At 35.5% G+C, this 13,299-nt stretch overlaps 1 protein-coding gene across 1 annotated transcript in view; it reads right to left on the minus strand.

The window, feature by feature from the left end:
* The window catches only part of LOC136853477 (uncharacterized), an 82,286-nt gene extending 78,760 nt beyond the window's left edge, over positions 1-3,526 (minus strand). Inside the window, exon 1 of the mRNA XM_067129085.1 lies at positions 3,411-3,526. The gene's annotated coding sequence lies outside the window, so the exon portion shown is untranslated. The remainder of the gene's footprint in view (positions 1-3,410) is intronic.
* Between the last annotated feature and the right edge of the window lie 9,773 nt (positions 3,527-13,299).

Consider the following 13,299-nt stretch of genomic DNA (forward strand, 5'->3'; position numbering starts at 1 on the left):
AGTCACCGAGAGCCTTTTCTGCATTTGGCGTTAAAATCATTAGCACTACTTGCCTACTAATTCCATCTCCTCTTCCCGAATAAGTATACATATTAGCTACATTCAATCTCCCTTTTCTCATTCCTTTGCGCCGTGATTCACAATTAGCTAAGATGTGTAGACCATTTCCCTTCAATTCAGTTGCTGTCTGGTGCATCTTTCCATATTAGTTTACGCTTCGTTTGTTCTGATATTTTACTTTCTATTTATCGTTAATATTTATAGTATTATATGCCGTACCATTTATAAATTTTCTCTGTCTGTTAATGTGGCGGAATGTATAGAGGCTTTATTAAGTAAAACACTAAAGGAATAGACAGTGCCTAGCAGACTAAGGTTACTGTTAAATAAGTAATTAGATACATAGATATTATTGTAAATCTTGGATATTTTTCATGGCGATAACCGTCGGCTTTTACTTATGATTATATTTTCCTTTCCGATTCATTCTACATACTCAGCTAAGCATGTAGATTGATACGTGATTTGTATATGCATCTTCACTACAAGGAATATGAAACACTGGGTTTAAATCCTGACCCGTTCGTCTTTATATCCTCTGAAAATATATTAGGTATAAGGTAGAAATCAGGATTTGCACCTAGTGTGTCATTTTCCTGTGGTAAAGAGGCATATTCAGTTAAATGTGTCATATTTATTCGTCTACAACTTATATATACAGATATATATATATATATATATATATATATATATATATATATATATATATATATATATATATATATATATATATATATATACATATACATATACATATACATACATACAGGAAGTTGACTTCGCTCTAGGCCCATCTGCAGTAACGTATGCCAGAACTAAGGTGATCGACTACACACAACCACTCTTCTATGACTACATTCAGATCCAAGGAGGCAGAGGCAATACTGAGGTTGACCCATGGAGCTTTGCTTTACCTTTCACTTTTTCAGTGTGGATAGCCCTCTTTCTGGGAGCAATTTTGGTGATAGCAACTGCGAGAGTTTTTGCTCAGTTCAGTTACGATTCGCTTACGGACAACACTTTCCAGTACATCTCTATATTTTGTCAACAAGGTGAGTGCTATATATTGTCCAAAGCTCCTGAGACATATTTGAATATTTCATTGAATTTTGAAGGATGTCTGACTTCTGTTTATCGATTTTGCATGCTGAAAGATCTTGTGTTTTTCATAAGTTGTTGGCATTCAACTGATAAATTTAGCTAAAGCTTGCGTCCGTTTTTATAATAACCTACCCTACGCCCTATACTGGGAACTACTGTATTTTTCTGTATTCCTGTAGCAGCGCTCAATCAAATATGATCTCTCCTGGTCAAGGATGCAAACAGCGTTTGTCTAGAATGTAGGGGAATCGATAATAAACTACTTATTGCTCTGGGGGCATTAACGTGAAGAAAATCAATAGTTTTTAGTAGATATTATTTTGCGTGGAAACACATTGAACACATTCTCTGGTAACTTTCGACAATGGTGACAGGCATAACGATTACAGGATATTTTATTTAAAATATCCATTACGAATACAATAACGTGTATTTTTGAGACACTGAAAAAGAACACATTTGCTGGTATTTTCCCAGTATATTAGGGAGAATATTGCAGATACCGTTCATCCAGTTCAGTAATACTTCTCAGGTGTTAATGACGAACAAATTAACTGGTGGGAGCGTATGATCATCGGTGGATGGATGATGACTGCGTCGATTTTGTCAAAGAGCTACAGCGGCAATTTGATGTCGCAGCTGGCTGTCCGACATATTGCCGAACCTTATCAGTCCCTGAGAGATGTCCTAGATAACCCGAAGATATCAATGATTTGGGTTGCCAACTCAGTTTATGTTCAATATTATAAGGTAACAGAGTTATTTTACACACTCTCTCTCTCTCTAAAACTATCTGGGTCTAAAGTATTTTTTTAGGTTCAGTATAGACAGTTTCGATAATCAAATCTCATGTTGATCTGCAATAAAATTGTGTTTGTGGAACCTCCTCCAGCCTCTAGAATTTGAATGGGATAGTGGGGAATTTTGTGCAATACAGCTTGTACTATTTGTGTCTACGGTCTAAAATAGCTTCAGTTTTCCAATGAGCAACTTGAGCTCCTGTAGACTGCATTACCCGAAGTCCAAGCATCGATCAGAATTTTATCAGAAAATCTTCCCCAGAGTTCAGTGAGCGGCATTTTCCACGAGGTAGCCCTGGCAGGGGAGCGAGGAAGGATAAAGTATGTGTATTCTAACGAATCAGGGGAGAAAACGATAGCTCTGGTGAGACGCGGAGATCACGTCGTAATGCTCCCGTATTCCACGGTGAAGTATTATCTCACGGCAGCATTCACTGACAAAGGTGTGTTAAACGAGTAACTGAACTCTCTCTCTCTCTCTCTCCTCTCTCGTATGGCTTCATTTGATTTACACATTTTATGAAATAATACTTGTTATAATTTATAATCAATACTGCTTATTTAAACACAGAGGTCATTTTCAGAGATAATTTTTGTTCTTTATATCCAGAGATGCGCTTCAGAATTTGGTACTGCCTTTTCTTCGCTCGTACTAGTTTTCCTGTAGTTTCATTGGTCTTCTACAAAATGGAACGATCTCTACAAAATGGAACGATTAAGATTCAGTTCTGAGATGATCTTAACACACATTTAGGGATAACATCATGAGGGAGGCACTGCAATTCAAAACATATGAGACCCACTTGTTCTCTGTGCTGAGCCTTGGTCTCAATAAACGACCCCGCTCTCCCTTCAGCAAGAATTCACTTTACCTCTCTCTGCTTTGGGCATTGTTTTCAAGAACTTGATCATGTGCCTCCCCCACTCTCTCATCCTTACGGGAAATGTTATGCTTATAAATCTCACACTTACTGTGTGGAGGTCAATTACTAAACGGTTATCCATTCTGACAACCTTTTATAACTTTCGTTTCTTGAGCGCGGAATTCTCTGCTTTTTTTATTATTATTTCTGGATCGTTCATCCTGCCAAATTTCGAGAGCCCAGTGTCAACCATTTATTGTCTTCACCCGCCTTCACTCATTCCTGTTGCACACAATCGTGTGTGTGTGTGTGTGTGTATACAGTAATATATATATATATATATATATATATATATATATATATATATATATATATATATATATATATATATATATATATATGTGTGTGTGTGTGTGTGTGTCTGTTTGCTGGTGGGTGTGTAAACAAGTGTGTGTGTATCTGTGTGTCTGTTTGCTGGTGGGTGAGTAAAACATTTTGTGTGATATGCAATATTTCCCGTATCTAATAACTAACACTGCATATTCCAGGGAACTGCCTGTTCTACAAGTCCAGGAGAAGTACATACCTTTTATATTCGCCATGATGACGCAGAAGAACAGTCTTCTTCTTTCAGCCATGAACAGGATGTGGGTGACTAGGCCTTTGCACGTTCAATATTTTCGAATTTCTTGTGTTGCCATTTTCTGTAACGTACGAACAAATTGGTTGATGAGTATAATCAATATTTGTACAGTAATTTAAGTATCTATGAATGAACTGATAAAAGTTTGAAACTGCATAATCAAATATTTATGGCTTCACCCATTTTGAAGGTCTTTAAACAGTTGTTAGTTATCAAGCACTCGGACAGTAGTTCTTTCTGTACTCGGTGTCAATGGGGTCAAACAGTTCCTTTTCAACTTTCTTTTGATTGATAAAATTATGATAAAATGCTAATCCAAAAAACTGGTATCAGGCAAGGAATATATAAATGTATCAAGACGATCATTCGATACTTCCAGCGAAAGAAAAAATATTTCCTCAGTGTTGTGATCGGCAATGCAGAGTTTCTAACTCAAGGCAGCTTAGATGAGAGTTCACACATGCCAATGCGTACGTGTTTGGGTGAGTGTGTGTGCGTGTGTGTGTGTGAGAAAAAAGTTTAAAGTTTTAAGCACCAGCAGTTTTTCCAGATGACTTATGTCAACTATTTAATGTTGAAAATTCCAGGAACTGCCTGTTACGTGTGTCCAGGGAGTAATATATGCCTTTTGCTTTCATAAATATATATCACACATAAAAAATTATTTACAATATCATTATACTGGTGCAAGGAGCTGTCTATGAAAGTATGCTTGCAGCTGACCGTAGGTAGGCACATATGTGCCAATGATTTCTGAGTCTGATGAAGAAAATGGTTTACTCTCAGCCACTCTGGCGTGTAAGACAGCTTTCTGTGAAAGTGAGCTTGAGCTGGCAGTAGGTAGGCACATGCGTAGCACTTCCTTCAAGATGGAGAAAAAACACTTCTGTGGGTGGTCGGTAATGCGAAGTATGCGTAACTCGGAGCATCTTAGATGTAAGTTCAAAACTTCCTGAGGCTGCAATTTACTCTCCCATTTAACTGCTTATTAATTTTATATTAAATGGTATAAGTGTGTTAATATTTGTAAGTGTAAAAGTTAGATATGAACTAGGCACAACATCATCAATAGCCACGTGTGTGTGTGTGAGTATATATATATATATATATATATATATATATATATATATATATATATATATATATATATATATATATATATATATATATATATATATATATACAGATATAACCTATGAAACCAATTATTGCTAATGTGAAAGGAAATGATTTGACACTTCTACCAAAATTTTGAAAGCCATATTCGTAAATGTTATCTACACAAAAACTGCTAAGAAACTTTCCAATATTAATTCTAAATTCTGTTTTCATTTCGGAGAAATCCTTTCACCTCAAAAGCTGTTTTATGATGCATAAAATTTCTAATAATAATTAGATGGAAATGAGTCACACGACCAAAAGATTCCGGATTCTTATACGACTTTTATTTATATTTCAGCACCACTGCCATTGCAGAAGGTGGGTTCTATAATTACTGGCTTGAGAAGTTCATACCTACTGCTCAGGGATGCAAGAATCCGCCAACGAAAATCACAGTAGAGGCAGCGCTTTCGCTCTCCAATATATGGGCGAGTGACCAAGGGGACTGGGGAAACTAAATGTTTCCCTGTGATAATCAGTCTTAGCGTTGAGTTTAAATGTCTCTCTACTTACTTTCTCTCTCTCTCTCTCTTACACAATCTCCTTATTATCACAAGATTAACATCACTGCCTCACATAATTGTCATTATTCTCTCTTTCTCTCTCTTACATAAACTCACATACACTCGAGTCAGCATAATTATTTTTTATTAACAAACATTGCTACCACAATATTAACGTCCACTATGTCATCGAATTGTCGATACTCTCTCTCTCATACACACACACACATACACTCACATCAGCTTAATTTTTCTATCTTAAAGACACTGGTATCACAAGAATAGCGTCACAGTCTCATATAATTCTCTCTCTCTCTTTCCCCCAACCCCCAACACACACACACTCACATATACTTGGGTCAGCATAATTCTTTTCCTTTTACAGACATTGGTACCACAAAATTAACATCACTGTCTCATATAATTGCTATTATTCTCTTCTCTCTCTCTCTCTCTCTCTCTCTCTCTCTCTCTCTCTCTCTCTCTCAGTGTTTGCTTAGTGTCTGCAAGAATTGTTATGATTCATATCCCACAACTGTCGTGGGCAATTAGTAACAAAAACAATCTTTACCGTTACAGGGGATGTTCATGGTTCTAGTCTTCGGGTACGGACTTTCTCTCCTCGCCTTCCTCTCCGAGATTCGGATTTCGTGCCGATGTCACTCTGTGAACGACGGCTGAGACAGACTGCATGTATAGTGATTAATATTCTGGAGTAATAAAACTGAAGAAACTTGGAGCGTGTCTTTATTTTCTAGTGTTTTAACAAGCGCGATTCACGTCTTCGTTGCTTATTAGTTGTGCTCGTGCACCCGTTCTTCGTTAGATTCAAAAGCTCGATTTCGGACACAAATGGCCATAGACAAGCACACACATAAACATGCATGAAAAACCTTCAAACTCTAAAAGGATGAAATTGAAAATAAGTATGAGAAACGATTATGAAAGAGGTGAAAATTATGATATGAATGAGATGTGGATTATGAGACTAAGTGATTCTTTTTACTAAAAGTACATATACATGTGCAGGGTATCAGAGTAAAATATCATAAATAAATACTATATTCTTATATAAAGGAGCTAACCTAATGCATTAAGCATAACGAAGGCTTTTCCACTGTTTAAAAATAATTGAATTATTCATCAGTTATACGATTTCCATTGCACTATATATCTGTATTCATTTATGCTCCAAAGGATTCTATATTATTGCTGTCTTGACTGATAACATTACCAGCTCCAATACACTCTCTTTTCACCGTAATTGTTACCTAAAAGTGTTCTCCTCAGCACCCCGTTCACGGCATCAAGACAATAATAATAGATTGCAGGAGGCAGAACTTCGAACACCTTTCCAATGAAATAAAATCATAATGCGGATTTCGAGCGCCACTTTCTGAATTACTGCCTTTTTTTTTAATCCCTGCGAAGCTAACCAATAGCACTTAACCATCGACTGATGACGGTTCCCTGGTGAGCAAATGCTTCACATTTAGGGAGAAAACTGGTCGAAATCTCCCATTCCTTGTCAGGCACCCACAGCGCAAACACTAAAGCAGCAGAATTATTCAGTCGTCTTCTCACGACTTCATTTTACGTGGTTTCGTCTTTTCCGAGGAAGTGAGTATAAGGAATGGATACTTGGGGACGGATCAAGATACGGTTCGCCGGGAATGTAGTGTACATTTGAGGTGGCAGCATTTTCATTACAAAGACAAATACATACCTTACAGAAGAAACTCCCAGTATAGCAACCAGTTTCGCAAACAAGAATTATTGGGTAACAACAGTGAAGAGATTTATTCTTTATACTCCTAATCATTTTCCATCACTACATGGTTTGTCGATTTCAAAATATTAAACCTATCTTTATTTATCAAAAACATAGTTGCATGATTTTCTCCGGCGCATGTTTTATAATGGAGTTGTAACCTAAAATTCGGAATGGTTATTTGTTTGATCACTAGTTATAATCTGTTTCCAGATAATTCCGGAATATTTGTATTCTTAAATCCCAAGCAAATGCTGCCGTACATGATTACCTATGCAACCTCTGCCTATGCAGTTACATGAGATGTCCCGGTATTAGGTAACTCGTATTTCTCTCTAACCCGAATTAAAAGCTGGGTCAAATTTTAGTATTTTCCATCTCGTGAAAAATGGAATTTTATTTGTCGTTATTTTTATTATTATGCATATGGGCTAATAGTTAGAGTGATTTTCAGTACATGAAAACAGTTATGTACATTGCATACTCCAGGCATATCGCTTTGGCAAGTCTGCGTCTTATAATCATATGCGGATGTGAACGTAAAATATATATATATATATATATATATATATATATATATATATATATATATATATATATATATATATATAGTGTGTGTGTGTTTGTGTATATATATGTATATATGTGTATATATATATATATGTATTATATTTATATAAATAATAATTTTTGTAGATCGATGTCTGAATACATATTTTTTTATGTACTTTTATTTTCTAGTGCAGTTTTTTTTTCATATTTTCTATATATATATATATATATATATATATATATATATATATATATATATATATATATATATATATATATATATATATATATTTGTGTGTGTATGCATGTATATACATATATATAAATAATGTATGACGAAAACATATCTGTGTTCTTTATCCAGAGTATGACAAAATATTCAAACAAATGCCGCTGTTAAATCTAAACAGAAAACCAATACTAAAGAACGTAAAAGGAAATGATAGTAACTATGGGATAGTATCTAAACTTACGAAAATGATATACGTGTCCTTATACATAAGGCGAATTTAGTGAAAAAAATTTATTCTCATATTATCAAACAAAATCTCTATATATACTGTAGATATTGACTTTTCTTTCTATTTTTTAAAACTCCCACATGCACGCATATATTATAATATGAGTATATATATATATATATATATATATATATATATATATATATATATATATATATATATATATATATATATATTATATATATATATATATATATATATATATATATATATATATATATATATATATATATATATATATGTGTGTGTGTGTGTGTGTATGTGTGCGTTTTTTGTAGGTATGCGTGTGTTTCTATACCTGTGTGTGTGTTTATGCGCCCACCTGTTTCCATGGTTCAAACGTTAATTTTTTAGAAGGCTTGCTGCAGCGAATTTCATTTCCCGCTGCCGTCGCCTTCCACGCCAAACATTTAGATTTGGAATTTTCCGATCCTTATTTGTTCGTGTATACGTGATACCAAGACAATTATAGTCGTATTTTATAACACTGTGTATGTTGAAAAGATCGTGAAAATAAGATAAAATACAAATCATGTTGACGTTTTCCTCATTTTTCTTAGTACAGAATATGGTTGAAATAAGATAGTATGAAAGAAACTAAAAGACAGTCTAACTGGAAATGATCCCAGAACGAAAGGGGCGCACATACAGGAAACAAACGTTTGGTACCTTGCAAAAGGCAAGAACAGTGAGAACGCTGCTGCTGCCGCAGACGACAATCAGGTCTCAGATGAGCCAGAATAATGTAAGCAGAGGCTTGCTAGCTGCTTGTCGCTTTGTCAGATGTCCCCTGAAGGCTCGCCTCTCGTCATATATGACGCTTTAGGGTATTGTAGGCGTACTATGGCTTGGAGATCACTCCCTGTTGAATTAGGTAGGTTAAGATTCGCCAGATGCAGTGAGCCCAAGTGAAGAGAAATTCATTACATGAATAAGTGCACTGGTGACATGGCTGTTAAGAATCCCCATTCCATCTCTCTCCAGGTAACATGATGAAAACCCGGAGATGTCGAAGGCTTTTAAAACTTGAGGATAGGAGCAACATGGTGCGCCTATGGGAGGAGGGAGTGTCAGTGCGAGATATTGCTAGGCGCAGCGGATACAGCATCACCACCGTTTACAGATGGATAGATCGCTGGCAGTTAGAGGGCACACTGTATGATCGACCTAGGTCTGTGAGGCCTCGTTGCATCTTCTCAGACCACGAGAGGTCCTCTAGTCAGGCGGCGAATTGCCAGGCTTTAGGAGGAGCCATCGGCAGACCTCATCCACAGAATTATGGGGAGTATCAGAAGGTGGCTGAACAGTGTCTCGAGCAAAGTATCGCACAGTTCAAAGATATGCATTGGAAAATGCTCTTATTCTCGTATGTCAATAACGCTTCCTCATAGAGACGTAACTGTAAATATACATGTAATGGAGATCCATAAGTAATTCAGAACAAGCAAAAGCTTGAAATTACTTGTATAAGGTTAAAATACAAAAGCTGATACAAATCAAGATTTTCATTGTTCCACAAATCCACGCTAGTGTTTCTGTTTGATATTTTATTGTAGATTAAAATATCTAAAATATCTGAGTTTCTGCAAGGAAAATATAAGCATTGTGTCCTTGGTTATAAAAAAAAAATCGAGAAATTTTGTTAAAACAGAATACCTTCCCTTGATAATGTAGTAAGTATTCAGGAGAGATGTTCGAGTCATCAAATGGAAGCGAGGGAGATATGCGTGATGGAAGGGTGAAAGGGCTTCGTTTACTTTTGAGAATTTTGTTGGAGTGATTGCTGAATATGTGACTGAAAGTTGAAGTATGTAACTGAGTGGTTGTTAAGGACTCGTAACATATGTCCAAGTAAAGGAGAGTTCAAAAATATTAGAGATAAATTATTATTTTCTCGTAAAATGGATAGGAAGAACAGATAATACTAAACAGCATAGTGTTATGCACGGTAAGGTGCATGATGATAATGATTTAGAAATTCACCAGATAACAAGACTTATAAGGGAAGAACAGTGAGGGTCTATACAAGGACATGGTAGTGCCAGTCAAGTTATCAGTTATGTCAATAGTTGGAGAGTAAAGGCAAAACGCAATTTGTGATGAACATCGACCTAGAGAAAACATAATATAATGCAGTTGATAAAGATGTAATGCGGAGAGTGTTGAGGGTGTGTGGTGTACAAAGATCTGCTGAGAGCAGTGAAAGCTCCTTTCAGAAACTGTTTAGTAGCAATGAAAGGATCATCAGAAAAAAAAGTCATGTGTGCAAAATTATTGCTATAGAAAACAGGTGGCCATGAATGAAGTGTTGAGAGACTGATATTTGCAGATGATACAGTGTTCACTGATGACAGTGAAGAGGAGCTGCAGAGACTAGTAAAATCTAGAAGCGTTCGCAGGGTAAAAAGGAAGCCGGGAAGGAGACATAAATATCAGAGCAGATGGCGGAAGAATAAATGGGATTAAATGTTATAGGTATTTAGAGAGAAATGTAATGGATATTTATAAAGATATGATCCTCACTAGATCCTTTCTGGCTTTCAGGAGAGCGAGGACCCTACCAGTCTTATGAGTAACGAATATTAGGAATTGAGGGTTACAGAAATTGGATACAGAAGGGAAAGAAGCGATGGAGATAGAAAAATGAAAACTCTTAAAAATGAGAAAAAAGACTATGATATTTTCAGCACTAGAAAAATCTACAGAATCATAAATAAATATATATATATATATATATATATATATATATATATATATATATATATATATATATATATATATATATGTATGTATGTATGTATATATATATATATGTGTGTGTGTGTGTGTGTGTAATTGTAATAGCCATATTGCCCATACGCTTGTCACTACAAAGCCTTAAGATCCAAGTGCAAGAAATGTGAAAAAATTATGATGTCCGGTAGCGGAAAACGAACCCGGGTCCCCTAATCGGAACGGGATACCATTTTCGACCTGACCACGAGAATTCGAGAAGTTAAGGGGGCATTGTGGCTATTATAATTGCATATGTATCTGGTAAAAGTGACCAGTAGGTGCTACACACAAACACACACACACGCACACACACACACACACACACACACACACACACACATATATATATATATATATATATATATATATATATATATATATATATATATATATATATATAGAGTATATATGAAATGGGGTGGAGGGTCACATTAAGAATAGGGCGTGTGGATTAGGGGTTTATAATGATATAGTTGTCAGAATTTGAGAGTAAAACTAGGGGGTATTTTGTGGTGTAATTAGACCCATAGAGGGGACTTATTTATAAACTGATAGAGATGCTACGTAGGGTGTGCTGTGGGTGAATAATGTACACCTTAAATAGATAAGAGATAAGGCTGTGTTCTATCTCCAAGGTAACTCATGGGATCTGCTTTAAGAAGTCCAACAAAGAGCAGGAGACGTTGGTGTAGAATTTGAAGGATATAAAAAAATGTTCGTGAATGCAGGATTCTTGCAGATAGAGCATTTTATTAGGAATGTCTATCGTTGTTTTTAAACCGGGGACGAAGCACTTGGCTGTAAGTTATTCCTAGGGTACAGTGAATTGGATATTAAACGATATTTGTGGCTTAATATTTGTGAATATAAAAAAGTCATACCTATGTAAAGGACACACACACATATATACATATACATATACATCTATATAAAGGAATTCATGCGAATAATGTTTTAAGTTCAGTAATAAACATTAACAATTCCCCACCCAATACGCGTTTGCAGTTCCTCTTACTTGTCACCGTACATTTGATTTTTTGCATAGCTACATGAAATAACAGTTAATGTTTACAAAATCGAAGACATAATATTTTTACCAATCACTTGACACGTGCTTGAATTCTCCAATTAAAATACGCGTTTCTCATTGACACATTGATTCTGGTTCAACATCTCTTGCTTCATTTAAAAACAAGAACTGTTTTTACCCCGTCATTCTCGTCTCGGATTTAGGACTTAGAGGTAAATTCGCGGGTGTCCTTTTACGTTCATTTCTACGTTATATAGTCTCTGGAAGTGTATTTTCCTTAAGGGTCACGTATCTTTATCCTTAAATACACAGAGGACGTAAGACAACATGAATGCGTTTCAATCCCACACTACTTTCACTCATAGCTGAATTAAAAAAATGAATCTGTACTGGAGAGTTAAGTAATTAATAAGCTGATACATAGGATAGCAAAACTGTAAAGGAAAAGGTAGCCTCTGGAGTCTTTTACGAATTCAGGAGGAATAGTTGAGCTAAACTGGACAGTGATACCGTCTACCTATCTGTCTTCGACTGGTTTCAGCTCATTTGATATGGGAGTTAAAGGATTTAAAAACTGAATTTACAAAATCTAATTTTATATTGTCATTAGAATTGAGAATGCTGAAAAAAATTTCATATTCAATGAAAACAAGGTGTTAAAAGGCATCACTCAGTTGTAATGAAAAAACCCACACACACAATGGCTGATAACAGTCCTAATTACAGATGGATATGAGAATTAAAAAAACCTGTTGCCCTAATTTGTATACTGGTTTCATTGTAAAAACAAAAATTATTAGTTTATTAAAAACTTCATAAATTTTACATGGCTATGAGAAATTTTTATCATGCCCAGTTGAGATAAGTTACATCTACTGTTAACTTTTTACCAATTATACTATAATTAAGCTTTAGGCCAATTTCATCAGTCTAAAAACTAGTAAGCTCTCCATAGTGCAGAGGAGGATATATTTCGAGTAAAAAGATTGAGGGCTATTGTTGAAATAATCTTTTCTATGATAGTATTAATTTTCTATCCTGAATCCTGGAATTGTCAAGGGAGAAATGTCTGTAAGATGAACGCATTTTCCTTCCAGAATTTCAGCTCAAAGTGCCCCAATGTCTCTTGGTGGCCGTCACCTTATTGTGGCCGCTGAAAAATGGAGTCCCTGGGTTATTTTCAAAGAGGAGTCGGACGGCTCTCTGACTAAGTCGGGAATCGTCATAGATTTTTTCAATACCATCGCTGAGAAGCTGAACTTTACGTAAGACTTTTATCTGTACAATACTATTACTATTATTACTATCATTCTTGAAAGCATAAATAGATTTTGCTCTACACATGTGATTGGTTAGAATTAAGTTATTTTATTATTCTCAATAGATTAACAGTTTCCCTCCCTCTCTCTCTCTCTCTCTCTTTAAGGTATTCTGTGAAGAGGCCACCTGACGTGGAATGGGGAAGAGAACTGCCAAATGGATCCTTCACTGGCATGATAGGAATGTGTCAAAGACATGT

The sequence above is a fragment of the Macrobrachium rosenbergii genome, chromosome 27 (assembly GCF_040412425.1).
Source record: "Macrobrachium rosenbergii isolate ZJJX-2024 chromosome 27, ASM4041242v1, whole genome shotgun sequence".
Classification (NCBI taxonomy): domain Eukaryota; kingdom Metazoa; phylum Arthropoda; class Malacostraca; order Decapoda; family Palaemonidae; genus Macrobrachium; species Macrobrachium rosenbergii.